The sequence below is a fragment of the Triticum aestivum genome, chromosome 2A (genome assembly GCF_018294505.1).
Source record: "Triticum aestivum cultivar Chinese Spring chromosome 2A, IWGSC CS RefSeq v2.1, whole genome shotgun sequence".
NCBI lineage: Eukaryota > Viridiplantae > Streptophyta > Magnoliopsida > Poales > Poaceae > Triticum > Triticum aestivum.
The window spans coordinates 199,671,291-199,685,969 of record NC_057797.1 but is presented as its reverse complement, the minus strand read 5'-3'; the positions used below and the strand labels follow the sequence as shown (position 1 = coordinate 199,685,969).

Below are 14,679 nucleotides of genomic sequence, written 5' to 3'. Positions count from 1 at the left end.
ACAGATCAGACGTTGAGAGGAACCCTAGATCCTCCTGTCACCGAAGGGGGACGATCATAGCCGGGTAGCGGTACAAGGACCACCCCTTTGTTAGCCCTAATCGTAGAAACCCCGGCGACGAGTGGGGGCAGGGGAAACACGAGGTCAACGGTGGCGATAGATCGCCTCCAAGAGAAAAACAAACCCTAGCGAGAGGGAAAGTAGCGCTTTGGGGTGACCGAGTGGTCCACGCCATTAAGTGCTCGCAGCACTATGGCAACCCGGTCGAGCTACTGAGTGCCTGCTTTTTTCCTATTCACATTCCTAACCGTTTTTTGTTATTTGGGTGGTTTTTTTTCATTCGATTCAAACAAACACGAAAACATTAATTATTTCAAGAATTGAATATTTTTGAAGTGTTTTTTTACAAATGTTGAGAATTAGGGGGGGCGTGAGCAATTTTTGAAATGTTTATGATTTCTTTGGAAAATAGGAACATTTTTCATAAAATGAAAATATTTTCAAACTAACATGAACATTGTTGAAAAGAACATGAACATTTTTAAAACGTTTGTGAACAAATATTTTGGAAAGCCTAAACATTTTTAAAACTTATGCATTTTTTTTAATTGTGAATAGTTTTCTAAATTCCCAACCCTTTTACCATGTATGGAACTTTGTGAACATTTTAAAACAAGAATACTAAAAAAACAAAAATATTTTTTGAAAATCTGAACACTTAAAAAAAGTACAGCAGCTCTTATTTAAAAAAAGAAATCAAAAATTAAAAACAGAAGTAAAACAACAAGAAAAAGTGATACACCTGCTCCAAAACCTTCTGGGAGGTTTTTGAAACAAAATACAATTCAGACAGGAACCTAAGGTTCCTAAAACCGAGATAGTGTGGTACTAACTACCGCCAAATGTGCTGGGCCAGTGTACTCGCTCGATTGCTCTGCCGTGTGGGAAACAAATGAAATCACTAATTAATGAGCACTCTTTACAAAGGCCATTTCCACCTCCCAAGATTGCGACAAGTGGCGCATTGCATGTGCATCATGTGTCGCAATCTTAGAGTTTTCTTTTTTTTTATTTATTTATTAAAAAAAATTATCTCTTAAACAGTGTGTCCAAATTTTAAATCATTTTCTGTTGGGTTCCACGCGTCGACATCGTCGAAAATAGATCTCATTTTGATTTGACGAATTATTTTTCAAAAAAACTGAACGAAAAAATACGTACTGGGAGCACATTCTTTTTTTCCTTTCCGGAGAGGCGTAATTGTGCCTCTCATGAAAGAAAATCCGTGCCTTCACGATAAATAAATCTGTGCCTCTCATGAAAGAAAAAAATATATGATTTTTCCTCATTTCCAAGAGGCACGACCATAGCTCTCACGAAATCAAATCCGTGCCTCCGAGGAAGTAAATATATGTCTCTCGCAGAAGGAAAAAAAAAATGTGTTTTTTCTTTTCATGAGAGGCACGACCGTGCCTCTCACGGAATAAAATCTGTGGTGCTATGAGAAATAAATTTGTGCCTCTCATTAAAGAAAAAAAATACGTTTTTCCCATTTTTGAGAGGCATGACCATGCATCTCGTGAAAGTAAATCTTGCATTCACGAGAAGTAAATATGTGCCTCTCACGGAAGAAAAAAAATAAAAAAATGCATTTTTTTTCTCTTTTCCGAGAGGCACGCTCGCGAAAGTAAATATGTGTCTTCATAAAAAGTAAATATGTACCTTTCGCGGGAAAGAAACATGTTTTTTCCTTACATGATCGTGCCTCTCATGAAAAAAAAACATATTTTTCCCCTTACCTGAGAGGCGCGACTGTGCCTCTCACATTGATAAATTCATGCCTACACGAGAAGTAAATTTGTCCCTTTCATGAAAGAAAAAACGTATTTTTCTCTTTTCCGAAAGGCATGACCGTGCCTCTTGTAGAAGCAAATCTATACCTCCGCGAGAAGTAAATCTGTGCCTCTCATGGAAGGGAAAAAACATGTTTTTGATATTTTTTATTTTTTTGTCCAAAACCTAAGAAAACCGGAAAAAATTCCAAAAATCATCTAAGACCCCAAAAATCATCTTTTCCCTCTTTCCCGAGAGCATGACAAATAACGCGCTCCCAGCCCATGAAAATTGACCCTTGCGGGGCTCCGAACAAATCCTTGCTGATTAGTTGCCCTCGGAAACAAAGGCAATGTGATGCAATGAGCGTCAATCAGGAATTGCGGCCACAAAGTTTGCAAACGCACACAGGGGACGGGGAGCGGATGAGGTAATTGGGCTAGCCCAATTATGTATATCGTAGCCTACATAAAACAGGTTGTTTGCTTTTCCTTTTAACTTGTTTTTCCCCCAGCGAATTTTACCAGTTTTCTTTTTTTTCTATATTATTTTCTTTTCCTATTTCCCTTTTTATTTCTAAAAAGTGTTAAAAAATAAAATTGTTAAAAATCTATAAAAATTAAAAATAATTTATAGAATTACTTTTTTCACAATTTCAAAAAAATATCTTTAAAATTTGTTCAAAATATTAAAAAAATCACATTTTGAAAACATTCAAAACATGTTCCCAATTTTAATAATTTCTAAAAACATTCACATTTTTCAAGATATGTTCTCGAATTTTCAATAATCTAAAATATATTTTTGTAGACAATCTCATGAAGCTTATGTAACTCGTCACAATATTTACAAAGGCGAAAGTAAGATCACCGGGGATACCTAACCAAACATGAGGGCCAACCCCAGTGAGAGAGCATGCTTCACTAAATTGTGAGTCTTGGTATCCAGCCTCCTAATTCATGACTAGAAGGGCAACTAATAAAAAATCTAGAATGATCTAACATTTCTCAGATAATTGCGCCATATACAACCGCACTCTTCTGCTTGATATCATCAAATGACAATCTTGCAATCTGAAGCAACAAAAATTCTTCGCTCCTAGAAGTCATCTGCAAGGACCAGCGCTTCTTGGAATGCAAAGGCTTCAAGTGTTGTGGGATCTAAATTTCCCACAAGAGAAATAGCTCAAGATCTAATATAAATACCCGATCGGTCTCTGCACACCGCGGCCACAACTGGTAATGATGCATACTGCAGTAGAGCAACATTGACATTTATTTCAACTATGTGTTGGGGTGGAGCAATCTGATGGTTCGGCCTTGCATTAGTATGACTGCCCATAATGTGAGTAACTTCAGCAGTAACATAAAGTCAAACTCAGCAAATTTGTTTATGTGACAATGATTTAACAAGGAGAGAGATGAATTCAATAACATAGCTAATTACTCATACTATGAGTACTCCCTTCATCTTAGTTTACAAGGCTTGCACATGTATCTAAGTCATCAGTTTAACTTATATAAGATAAATTGTTTAATATAAAAATTATATCATTAGAAAATAGAATATCTAAAGTTTCTAATGACATATTTTTTGTACTACATGCCTCTTATTAAGTTGGTCAAATTAATGACCTAAATACACACGCAAGACTTGTAAACTAAGATAAAGGAAGTAATATTACACATACCAAGATAAGCTAAGTCTACAAGCTAATAAATAAAGCATTGCATGACAGCACACATATGTTACTCCCCACTATCTCTACTCCTAATGGAGCAGTTGGTAGTCTCGCTTCCAGGTTTTTTTTAGTCCCACCTCCTATGGTTTTTTTTGGTACATCCTCCCACCTCTGACTTAGCCACCACAAACCGAAAAAACCTCGTGCTGAGACCCCAACCCGCACCCATGCACGTACGACCGAAAAAAGACCTACGAAGGTTAACCAACGATAAAAGACCTACGAAAATTAACCAGCGACAAAAAAACCTAAACCTATCGCCCGCACGTACGAGGTGAAGGAGCGACGACCCCTGGATCTATTCGCGACGCGAACGCCGCCGCCTGGCAGATCCCAGGCGCAAGCCGCGGATCCCTTTGCCGGCTCCGAGGGGTCGTGGAGGCGGCGCCGCCATCGTTGTGGACCTCTGGGTCGCCATCTGGAGACCTCTGCTGAGGTACGCCTTCGCCTTCGCACGCCGCCGACCTCCCAGAGGAGACGCCGCCACGATCTGCGCTAAACCCTAGGCATCAACCACCATGCTCCCGTCCTCCGGTTCCTCCTGCGTTCGCCACCATGCGATCGCCTTCCTCCCTCAGGTTCATCTCCCCTCTTTTCTCTATTTGGTTCAAGACGGAGAGAATCAGATCAGGATAGAGAGATGGAGCTGAGGATTGAGGCCATGGGATCCCTTTGTGATTGCAACTTATACATGAGCTCAGTTTAGACCCCTTTGCTAGAAAAAAGAATGCTGCATACAACAATGATCTTATCTAGATTAATGGTTCTCTGATTATTCTTTTGATTCTGAGTCATCAATGTGTTTTTATTGTAGGTTCTTGTACGGAACATACCACCAGACCCCGATGAATCAGATAGCAAGCCTGTGGAACATTTCTTCCTTGTCAATCATCCTGATCATCATCTGAAACATCAGGTAATCACTAAATTTTGGAACATCTCTCATTTGAAGAATCATCTGCAAATTCAAATGTAAGGAAGTGTGCAGTGCAAGCAATTATAAGGGTAAATCTATTTCTCAATTATGTATTTTTACCACTTCATCAGGAGTGTAAACTGATAGTATTTCCAACTACAAAGTGTTGGCTGCCCAGGAAGAAGGAAAGGTCAGTCCAGACATGACATTTAACTATAATAATGGAGGTATGTAGTGCCTACTGCTCCCTTGTCCCTTGCTACCGGCTGGGGATGCTCGGCTCGCCAGCGATGGGGATGCTCGGCGGGCAGTCCCTGCTCTCATTTTCCTCCAGCCTCTGGTAACCCTCCTCCTCACCTGCCTCGCTGAAGCGGGATTCACAGGTTAGTTTAGTTTGGAGGGATTTCCTGTGGTTGTGCGTGAATCCAGTGTTCATCGGGCTTGTATGTTTCATTCCTAATATGCTAGCTCCTGCCTAAACACGCATTAGAGAATCTCATGTATGTAACAGAAGATACACAGATGTGGTTTTCCAGGGAGCATCAGGTACATCTTATGTGGGGATGAACCATCAGCTAAAGGGAGTGATAGGAAAATATTTTGTTGAATGCAATGGGAAGGTGAAAAACGACACGCCTTGGCGAAGCAACTCTAAGATTCGGTAAGGCTAATCAAGTCTGCAATCAAATCCAAGAGCAGGGGCAGAGAAAAACATTAAAATACTTTTTAGGGCAGAGAAACGTTAAAATACTTTTTAGCTATTGATTGAAGTAACTGGTAATTAGTAGCAGGAGCAACAATTGTAGTAAGAACCTACCTAGGCATATTTTCTCTCTTTCCTATCACATGGCACATTGAATAACTTTACAGTACAAATACATTCACATATGTTATTTTAAATTATCATGTGATGGAGGTTCTCGTTATTTCAAATCTTTGGTCGGAACCTTCATTTTGTGTTATTAAATGCACATGGTATTCAGTTATCTCCATTATGGTGAGAAGACTTTGATCTTGATATATCAGATTTAAGCCTCCTACACCATAGGAGGTCCTCCTTTTGGTGATATTCACTCATATGTCATTCTAAATTATCATGTCATGGAGGTGATGGGTATTTCGAATCTTTGGTTGGAACCTTCATTTTGCGTTAAATTCACATGGTATTCAGTTATCTCCATTATTACCAGTAGCAATGCACAAGCACTTTCTATTAAATGCACATGCTATTTTCTTTTGTATCATGTCATTTTGTGGTCATTAACAATCAGATTGATGAAATTGATCTTGTTTTGTGCATCATGGATTTTCCTCAACTGAATGAGTAGAAACATAAGTGTGTAATGTAGTAGCCCCTCTATTCCATTGTTATAAATATTATAGTTTTTCAATCTTCTGACCTGATCGTAACAACTGTTTAAAAGGAAGTGATCACATCACTATTTAGATTTTACTTTTTTTGTATGCTTAAACATAAGATTAGTTTGTCCCCTTTCTTTTTACCCTTCATGCTAACATAATAAATACATATTTGAACTGAATCGGTTGTATTACATATGCCACGAAGGATGTCGCCGCTTGAAGCTCAATTTCCATCAGCCCCTCTTTTAATTCACTTGCATTGTTTCAGCTTTGCATTGTACTTCTTTGACGAATTACCTCATCCAATCGGCTTTAATTCGGAGCGTCAGTCTTACTAATTATCATTGCCTTAACTTTTCATATGAACCTCTTACAGGAAACAAGGACTCCTATTTGTCTGTAGTACTGCCCATGAGACTCAACCTTGTTTTACCTTAATTATCATGGTGTGCCTGTTTTTAGAATAGCTCACCATTTTGTTAGTGGCAATAAAATGATCTTTAGGCACACCTATAGCGCACATGTGATGATGTACAGATGAAAGAAAGATCTTAGAAGTTGAGAAGCCGAGAGCTGGAGGAATAAGGAGAAGCTAAAAAGACAGAAGAAGTCAGAGCATGTGGAGCTGTTGGGCAAGCAGAGTTCTATCTGGGTATTTAGGTAGATGAGGATAAAAGGGAAAAGGAAAATGTTGACGATATAGCTACTCAATGCTGAGAATGTTGCCTGCATACTTTGTTGCCTATATATCATCGGCTTTGTATTGATCCAGGCAAGAACAATCAGATGGAACAAGTTTGCTACGGGTGGGTGTGCATCAAGTTGCTTCGTTGCCGGCGGCGAGTAATCTCACACATGTTTATGGTGCATATGTACCGGAAAATTCAAATGGTACTACCCGATGTGCCTTTCATACGAAACAGTTTATGCTTATGGGTGTTCATCTTTGTTTCTGTCTACAGCTTACGGCTTTTTTGTTGATCCCTTCCATGTAGGTTCTGATCATACGTACGAGGGGAATCAGGTAGGGCTTGATGCGCCTTTCATACGAAATGTTGATGAGAATTACCCAAGTAGTCCAGGTATGAGGCTGTGCGGATATAGTAATCATAATTTTCAGTGGCATCGGCATGTTCTAATAAATAAGATGGGAAGTTCAGAATAATGTAACATCGGCATGTTCTAATAAATAAAATAAGAGAAGGCTGGGTATACTGAAGCAGACCCCTTATAATTATGAACGGTTTATAAAGTTGAAGGATGAAACTTGAACGAACACAATTCTGAGGTTTGTAAAGTGAAGCCAAAGACAAGTTCGAGGGGTAATGTGGACTTCTCTCAAACTATATTATTAGAGGACAATGAGGGTCTTGAAGACAATGAAAGCGATCAGTTTCTGCTGGTTTTGTTTTGTTGTAGGCGAAGTTCTTAATTATAATTATCAATGTGTTTGTTTTTCTTAAGGACGCAGTGACATGCAAGGCGAGGGAAATTGAAGCCAAAACATGCAGGACGGCCAGGAGTGTGCCATTTTTTCTATGACAGGTTAGTGATTTTATCCTTTTTGTATTTTTTACATTGCTAGGTACAGTAGTTTATATGAAATGATTTATTAATGGTAGGAGGTGGTTCTTCAATCTTCAGGGAATCAAGTGGTAGCATCAGATACTGACATGCATGGAAGGTAGCAGTATATGTATTTGTAGCAAATCATCATCGCCCATAAATAAATCATCTCTTGCCCGCTTCCTCTGTCCGGTTGTCAACTCAAATTGCTTTGGTTCACAAGTTCGTTTCATCGTACATCTAGGTACACTAGAACTGAGAGACTACTTTCCTTGAATGGCTCATGCGAGTAAACTGACAATAGTATTCATCCAAGATGCAGTAGTATATGTATCTTCATAGAGATGTGGATGCATAGATAGTTCAATAGTGCACATGTTCATTGACAGGGATGTAGATGTAGTATACAACCGAGGTTACATTGACAAGTTGGTCCATGATGCTCCCAGGAAAAAGAAAATATGATATAGTGTTTCACACTATCATCCATAGTGAAACTTGTATTTAATATTTCTTTGTTTTGCAATGCTGAATATTTTGGGAACACACAGTAAGATGTAATCTACGGATTCACCAAATCAGCTTGAACATTGTTATCATGCTTCGTATGATTTGGTAATGATTTCAGAACATGGAATGGGGCAAATAAAGTTGAAACCATGTACTGTTCCTCACAAAAAAAACAGTTAATGTCGAGAGGTTTCATACTGACATTATTTCTTACCAACTAATGGTGCATTACTCCTGCCATGATAACAGCAGCTAACTACTCCATGATCACAGCAGTAAACATTGATAAGAGTACAAGCATTGGAGGAGTACTCACCACTTTCGAGGAAGTCGTCATCATGGTGGTGGTGGTCGAGGAAGTCGTAGGTGCTGGTGGCATCATCACGGAGCAGTTACCATCTTCTCCTCGACTTAAAATGTAGTACTCCATGTACTCCCACTTGTTAACTTTTTGAAATGCAGATCCACTCCAAGAATGTGCTCTGAAATGGAAGTAACATGGAGTATACTCTAAAAATCAGTATGGTTTGAGCCCACTAGATCAATCAAAGTTCTCCAGCATGATAAAAATAATACTACAGCATGAGTATTACAGCAGAATCAGTTTGGTTTGAGCCAAGCAAGAGTACTAAAATCCTGACAAAAAGAATACTACAACATGACAAACATGATTTCAGAGATGTTGATTTCAGTACTTACAACCCATTGATAAACATGATTTTCAGAAATGTTGATTTCAGTTAAACTACAATATTTACTCCAAGCAAATACTCTAAGAAACAATACTCATGTAGTACAAATACTCTAGGGGGAATGTACTCCTAAGTACTGAAAGTGTACTCCTATGAGTACTGATGATTTCAGAGATGTTGATTTCAGTACTTACAACCCATTGATAAACATGATTTTCAGAAATGTTGATTTCAGTTAAACTACAATATTTACTCCAAGCAAATACTCTAAGAAACAATACAAGTACTCCTACAGTACTGAAAGTACTCCTGTAGTACAAATACTCTAGGGGGAATGTACTCCTAAGTACTGAAAGTGTACTCCTGTGAGTACTGAGTTTACTAAATTCATAGGCATCAAAATGCTCACACCCAAGTTCAGTCATCTACACATGGAGTAGTGCAACCGAGTGGTCTTTACCATGCCCGAATCGATGAGTGGTAGTGGCAGTAGCAGCCGCATTGTACAGGAGCAGCAGCAACCGCATTGTACAGGAGCAGCAGCAGCCTTTCCAATCTACTCCCGCGGCAGAGAGCAGTTCTTAACCACAGTACATCTACATCCATATTCCATCCACATCAACAATCACAATCACAATCAGCTCCAAAATCTCTCCTTGCCTTTCCCCGAATCCTAGGCTCCAGAGATTGGAAAGGTGTGGGGAAAATTAAGGATGATAACCTTGCAGGTCAAGCATGGGGAGCTCGACTTCGCGCTTGACCTGGGCGCAGGTGACGGGGCACTCGTAGCGGCGGAGGAGTACCAGCAGCGTCGGAGATGGCAGCGTCCAACACGGCACTCCTCCTTGCAGGTCGATGGCGGCGAGGAGCGCTAGCATCCGTCGCCGCCTTCCTCGAGCAGGACAAGGCCGCCGTGCCCGCGCTTCTCACGCTCCTACTCGACCTCGCTAAAATATCCAACTTTGGCTCGACTGTGACGCAGAGGATGCGGGCAAGAGGGAGAGGCGACGCAGACGAGAAGGCCCGGCGGCGACGCCTGAGGAGAAGGGCGGCGATGCGGTTGATTCGCCGACGCGAGTGAGGGGGAGGTGCGTCACCGCCGCGGGCTAGGGATTTGGTGGACTGGGTGAGCGAGGGGAACGAGCGTGAAGAGGCGACTGAGTGAGTGGGTGAGTGAGTGAGCGAGGGGAAAAACTGGAAACCACAGAAATTTTGTAACGTTCCAAGAAATGTACTACAAAACCTTCAACATTCAAAGTACCAACATTTATTTTTGTTATCACTATATTTAAAATAATACTCCCTTTGTAAACTAATATAAGAACGTTTAGATCACTAAAATAGTGTTCTAAACGCTCTTATATTAGTTTACGGAGGGAGTACTAATTTAGGAAATGCAGAAATATGTCTGGCTATTATGTTTTTTATGCTCTGGTGGAATGGTAAAGAATTAGTTCGTCCGGTTAACACCATGAGTATTTTCCGTTGCACATTTTAAGTCCTTCGACATGAAGCTCCGTTACACGTTGCTTGTGCAAGATGTGTATATAAGCTAACGAAGAAGTTTTTTTATTATACTTACTCAAATATCATGTGAATCAAGCTAAAAACAACATTCATGATATTTTACTAGAATTTTTTTTTTAACTTTGAAAACAACAGGAGTCTCCTACTATTATATATTACTCAAAATAAAGTACTGGTTAATTACATGGCCAAGAAGCAAATAAAAAGAAAGGAACTATGATTTACAGAGATAGGTTTGGGATAAAGCTATCAAGAAAGGAGACCAATTCAGGATTAACTTTGAATTTGAGATTTTCCAAGTCAGCTTTGAGTGCTCTTTTCCAATCATACAGGGATGCAGCAATCTTGTCAAAGTAGCATCTGTTCCTTTGTTTCCAAATGTTCCAGGCGGCCGGGACTTTGATTGCATTGAACAATGGGTGTGGCCATGAATACTTCACTGCATCAAACATCTCCTGAAGCTCCAAGTTGGTATCCCATTGAATATGAAGGTGCACTCAAAGAATGGGTGTTTGTTCGTTTCCAGTGGGTGTTGCACAAAAGACAGAAGTGACTTCAATATCAAAATGTCTCCGGTGGAGCATGTCCCTTATGTTGACTCTGTCCATTAACATCAGCCAGGTGAACACTTTAAGTTTCATGATACACTTTGTCTTCCAGATCATTGTGATGTATGCGGGTGGCTGCAGTTCTCTGAAGAAGAAGTTGATGAATTTCTTGGGCCGAAACTGAACATCTCCCCAACAAGTAATCCATTCATCAGCCATCATTGGTTCCAAGTATAGATCATTCATATGATTCTGCAGATATGTTAATTCATGTAGCGCCTCGATTGATAGAGTGAGGTAAAAGTTTTTAGAAGCCCGTGGTCTATCTTGGAATTGCACTATAGAAATATCCTCCTCCCTTGTGAAAGAGAACATGTGTGGCAGCTTGTTGGAAAGGGGTTCGTCATCGATCAGAATATCTTTTCATAGAAGAATTGTGTCGCCAGCTCTAGGGATGCAAGTTGTAACCCCTTTGTATATGTCCATCAACGAGAACACATCGTTCTGTATATCTTTCCATAAAAGAATTGTGTGAAAATTTCTTAAGCGCAACAACTAGATATTAATTTATAATAGAATTTTAGTTGGATCATCGCTCTCTATGTATACATCATTAATTTATCATTTTTTATCAATTTACATTGCAAGTGAATTGGACTACGATAAACACCCGATTGTGCCCGTGCTATCTTGTTTCTACATGTGAAATTTGACATGCATTATGTTTACATAATTCCAGCAAAATATTTTTGTGGCACGTGACAAGGCACCGACATCCCCCTGCTATATTATCTCTACATGTGAAATTAAACAGTCATTATGTTTATACAACTCAACAAAAATATTTCAAAAGCCCGTGGCAACGCACGGGCACTCTACTAGTAAAGATAGTAACATAGACTAGTAATATATGCATGTTACTAGTTGAAATTACTCCACACTATGAGTAGTCTATTACTGCATGTGGAGGCTGCTTTTTTTGAGACAAACTCGCAAAGCTTTAATAATGATCCGTCACGCTTACAGGGACGAAAGAAAAGTTCTCCCGGGTGGCCTAACCAAACATGACGACCGGTCTCAAGAGTTAAAGCATGCTTTGCTAGTTTGTGCGCCTCGACATTCGAGGTTCTAAACTCGTGTCTAAATAAACAGGAAATAAAACTACTAGAATGCTCCTTAATCTCCTGCACTACTGCACCATAAGCCGAAGATGTTCCTCACTGGATAGCTTCAATTGCCGACTTACAATCAGAGGCAACTTGAATCTTTTGGATATATAGATTGCCCGCCAGGGCTAGGGACTCTCTGATGGCAAGACTTTCCAGCATCATCTCTGCAGATCGCTCCCACTGCACCAAAACCACCTGTCCTAGGCACTGCTGCATCCACATTAAGCTTGGAATACCCCTCCCTTGGTGGTAACCAGTTCGTTGGCTTCGGATGTGCTTCAGGCCGTCCTCTGATGGGAGCTTTGAAGATAAGTTGCAGGTCACAGATGTAGCTTTTGATGAAAGCTTGTGTGGAGAAAGGAGTTTGGAAGATTCCTTCATGTATCAACTTCCGGCGAGCATGCCAAATTGCCCAAAGCGTAACAACTAACGTGGTGAAATCTTCCGTCGATAGGGACTCACTCATGGCGAACAACCAGCCCTTGGCACTGTCATACGTGTTCATACACATGTGTTCCACAAGATCTGCATTTGACAGGGCCCAAACACTCCTTGACATGGTGCAGTCTAGCATGGAATGACGCCAGTTATCGGCTGCACCGCATATAGCACATTCATTTGTTGTAGACATGTTCCGATGCTGCAAGGTATCGCTCATTGGGAGAGAATGTTGTGCGAAGCGCCAGACAAATACCTTGAGTTTCGAGGGAACTTGCATGCCCCAGACAGATGACCACCCCTTGCGTTCGGCGCTGCTGTTGGACGCATCTTCTACATTCTCCAACCAAGTTTCTCTCCCTGTCTTTATACGCAAGATCATGTTATAAGCTGATCGGACAGAGTAACGGCCTCTCGGGTCTTGTGCCCACACCCAGAAATCCTGAACTGGTCTTGTGCAGATTGGTATCTTTAGGATAGCCTCGACATCTACAGGGACAAAGACCTGCCGGACTAACTCTTCCCGCCATGATGCCATGTTGCGGTCTATTAGTTCAGCCACTAACCTCGGCGGGTTAGCCACCAGAGAGGTCACCGGTGTTGAGAAACCCACCCTAGGAATTCAGTTATGATTCCAGACGTTTGTCGATGATCCATCCCCTATTTGCCTGATGATGCCTCGCTTCATTATGTTTCGGCCATCTAAAATTGCACGCCATATTTGTGAAGGTCGTGACCCCCGCTCGGCCTCAAGGATTGAGGTATTAGGGTAGTAGATTGCTTTTATCAAACATGCACTGAGAGAGTTTGGTTCCTGAAGCAAACGCCATGCCTGTCTGGACAGAAGTGCTAGATTAAAAATCTCCATGTCACGAAAGCCCAATTCACCCAGGCTCTTTGGTTTTGTCATCACATCCCACGAGACCCAGCATGGTCTTCTTTTTCCTTGCTTGCTGCCCCACCAGAATTGGCGAATGATAGATGTAATGCTCTCACAAAGGCCCCTTGTCAGCCTGAAACATGACATAGAAAATACCGGAATCGCTTGTGCCACCGCTTTAATCAGGATCTCTTTTCCGGCAGCAGACAGGAGCTTCTCCATCCATCCCTTAACCTTCTCCTAAACTCTGTCACGAAGGTATGGTCATGTGGAGTCTGCTGGTTGGCTGATTTAAGACCTGAGCCGCTATGGTCCTCAGGACGTTACAGGACACGAGCCGCTACAAGCTCGCGGAAATGGGCCTGCTCAATCGAGGGGAGAATGTGTGTGTAAGTGGCAAACTGACGTAATCAGCATCGTATAGGAGCTCCTTGTTGGATATACGTTGGACGTAAGCCTGTGCTATATACCGCTTGAAGAAATCACTTAGAGAGTCGCCTGCGTTTCCGTCAGCATAGCTCCCGAGCTAGTAAGCGCTCGCCGCTCGCCGTCACTATCAGATAGCGATAAAGCGACCGCGTGTCCCCAGCAGCCAACAAGCTAGAGAACATTATTTTCGATATTTTTACTTCATTTTTTTATTTTGGCCAGCTTTTATTTAATGTAAAAATATTCATGAATTCAGAAAATGTTTATGAAATTTCAAAAAGTTCATAAATTCTAAAAATGTAAGTGAGTTTAGAAAATAATTTCTGAATCCAAAAAATGTTCACCAATTTACAAAAATATCCATTAATATAAAAAAATATTCATGAATTTGAACAAATGTACTAGAATTTAAAAACATGTCACTTATTTTAAAAATGCTCACACACTAGAAAAATGTTTACAATTTTCTTAAACTTTCATGTGTTTGAAAAGTGAACCACACTTAAAAAAAACATGGATTAGAAAAATGGTTACGATCTTGAAAAATGCTCACGAATTTGATAATTTTTTCACAAATTGGAAATTGTTTAGGAATACGTAAAATATTCAATAATTTGGAAAAAATCAAAAAATTCAAAATGTTTAGTGAATTTGAAAATTTTCTGGTAATTCTATAAATAATCACTATTCAAAAAATGTTCCTGAATTATTAAATATAAGAATAAAATAAGAGGACAAAATATAGAGCTAAACAAGAAATAATCGCAAAAAGAAAGGAAAAAACCATTAAAAAGGAAAAACTAACAAGGGAAACATATGGAAGAAAAGAGAAAGAAATAGCCACGAAGCTTCCTTTAACTGGCTCAGAAGTATTTGAAAGTGCAGCTAATCCTCGGTGGTTTTAGTAATTCATAATGACATATATTTTATTAAACTAATGCATATTCAAAAGAATATTTCAGTAATGTTCAACTTAGGTACAACATTGGGATGTGAAAATGGACCCCTAAAAATTCTAAGGACAAGTGTTGGTCAAGCCAATACTAAAATGATCCAAGATCACATCGG

General features: G+C 40.1%; 2 long non-coding RNA genes across 16 annotated transcripts; one reads left to right on the top strand and one right to left on the bottom strand.

Annotated features, from left to right (window-relative positions):
- Positions 1-2,640: 2,640 nt before the first annotated feature.
- LOC123188325 (uncharacterized) lies at positions 2,641-9,793 on the bottom strand. 4 transcript variants are annotated; one of them, XR_006494551.1, is made up of 4 exons: positions 9,342-9,793; positions 9,081-9,216; positions 4,611-8,410; positions 2,641-4,532 (listed from the first exon to the last, which is right to left on the bottom strand). It is a non-coding gene; the product is annotated as an uncharacterized lncRNA (long non-coding RNA). The 4 variants fall into 4 exon arrangements; XR_006494552.1 differs by having other exon boundaries at positions 2,641-4,478; XR_006494550.1 differs by having other exon boundaries at positions 2,641-4,855; positions 8,245-8,410; positions 9,342-9,782.
- Positions 3,912-8,501, top strand: LOC123188327 (uncharacterized). Of its 12 annotated transcripts, none has more exons than XR_006494560.1 (6): positions 3,912-4,152; positions 4,389-4,490; positions 4,655-6,743; positions 6,848-6,876; positions 7,317-7,397; positions 7,497-7,600. It is a non-coding gene; the product is annotated as an uncharacterized lncRNA (long non-coding RNA). The 12 variants fall into 12 exon arrangements; XR_006494555.1 differs by having other exon boundaries at positions 4,622-6,743; XR_006494554.1 differs by having other exon boundaries at positions 4,389-4,873; positions 5,027-6,743.
- Positions 9,794-14,679: the final 4,886 nt, after the last annotated feature.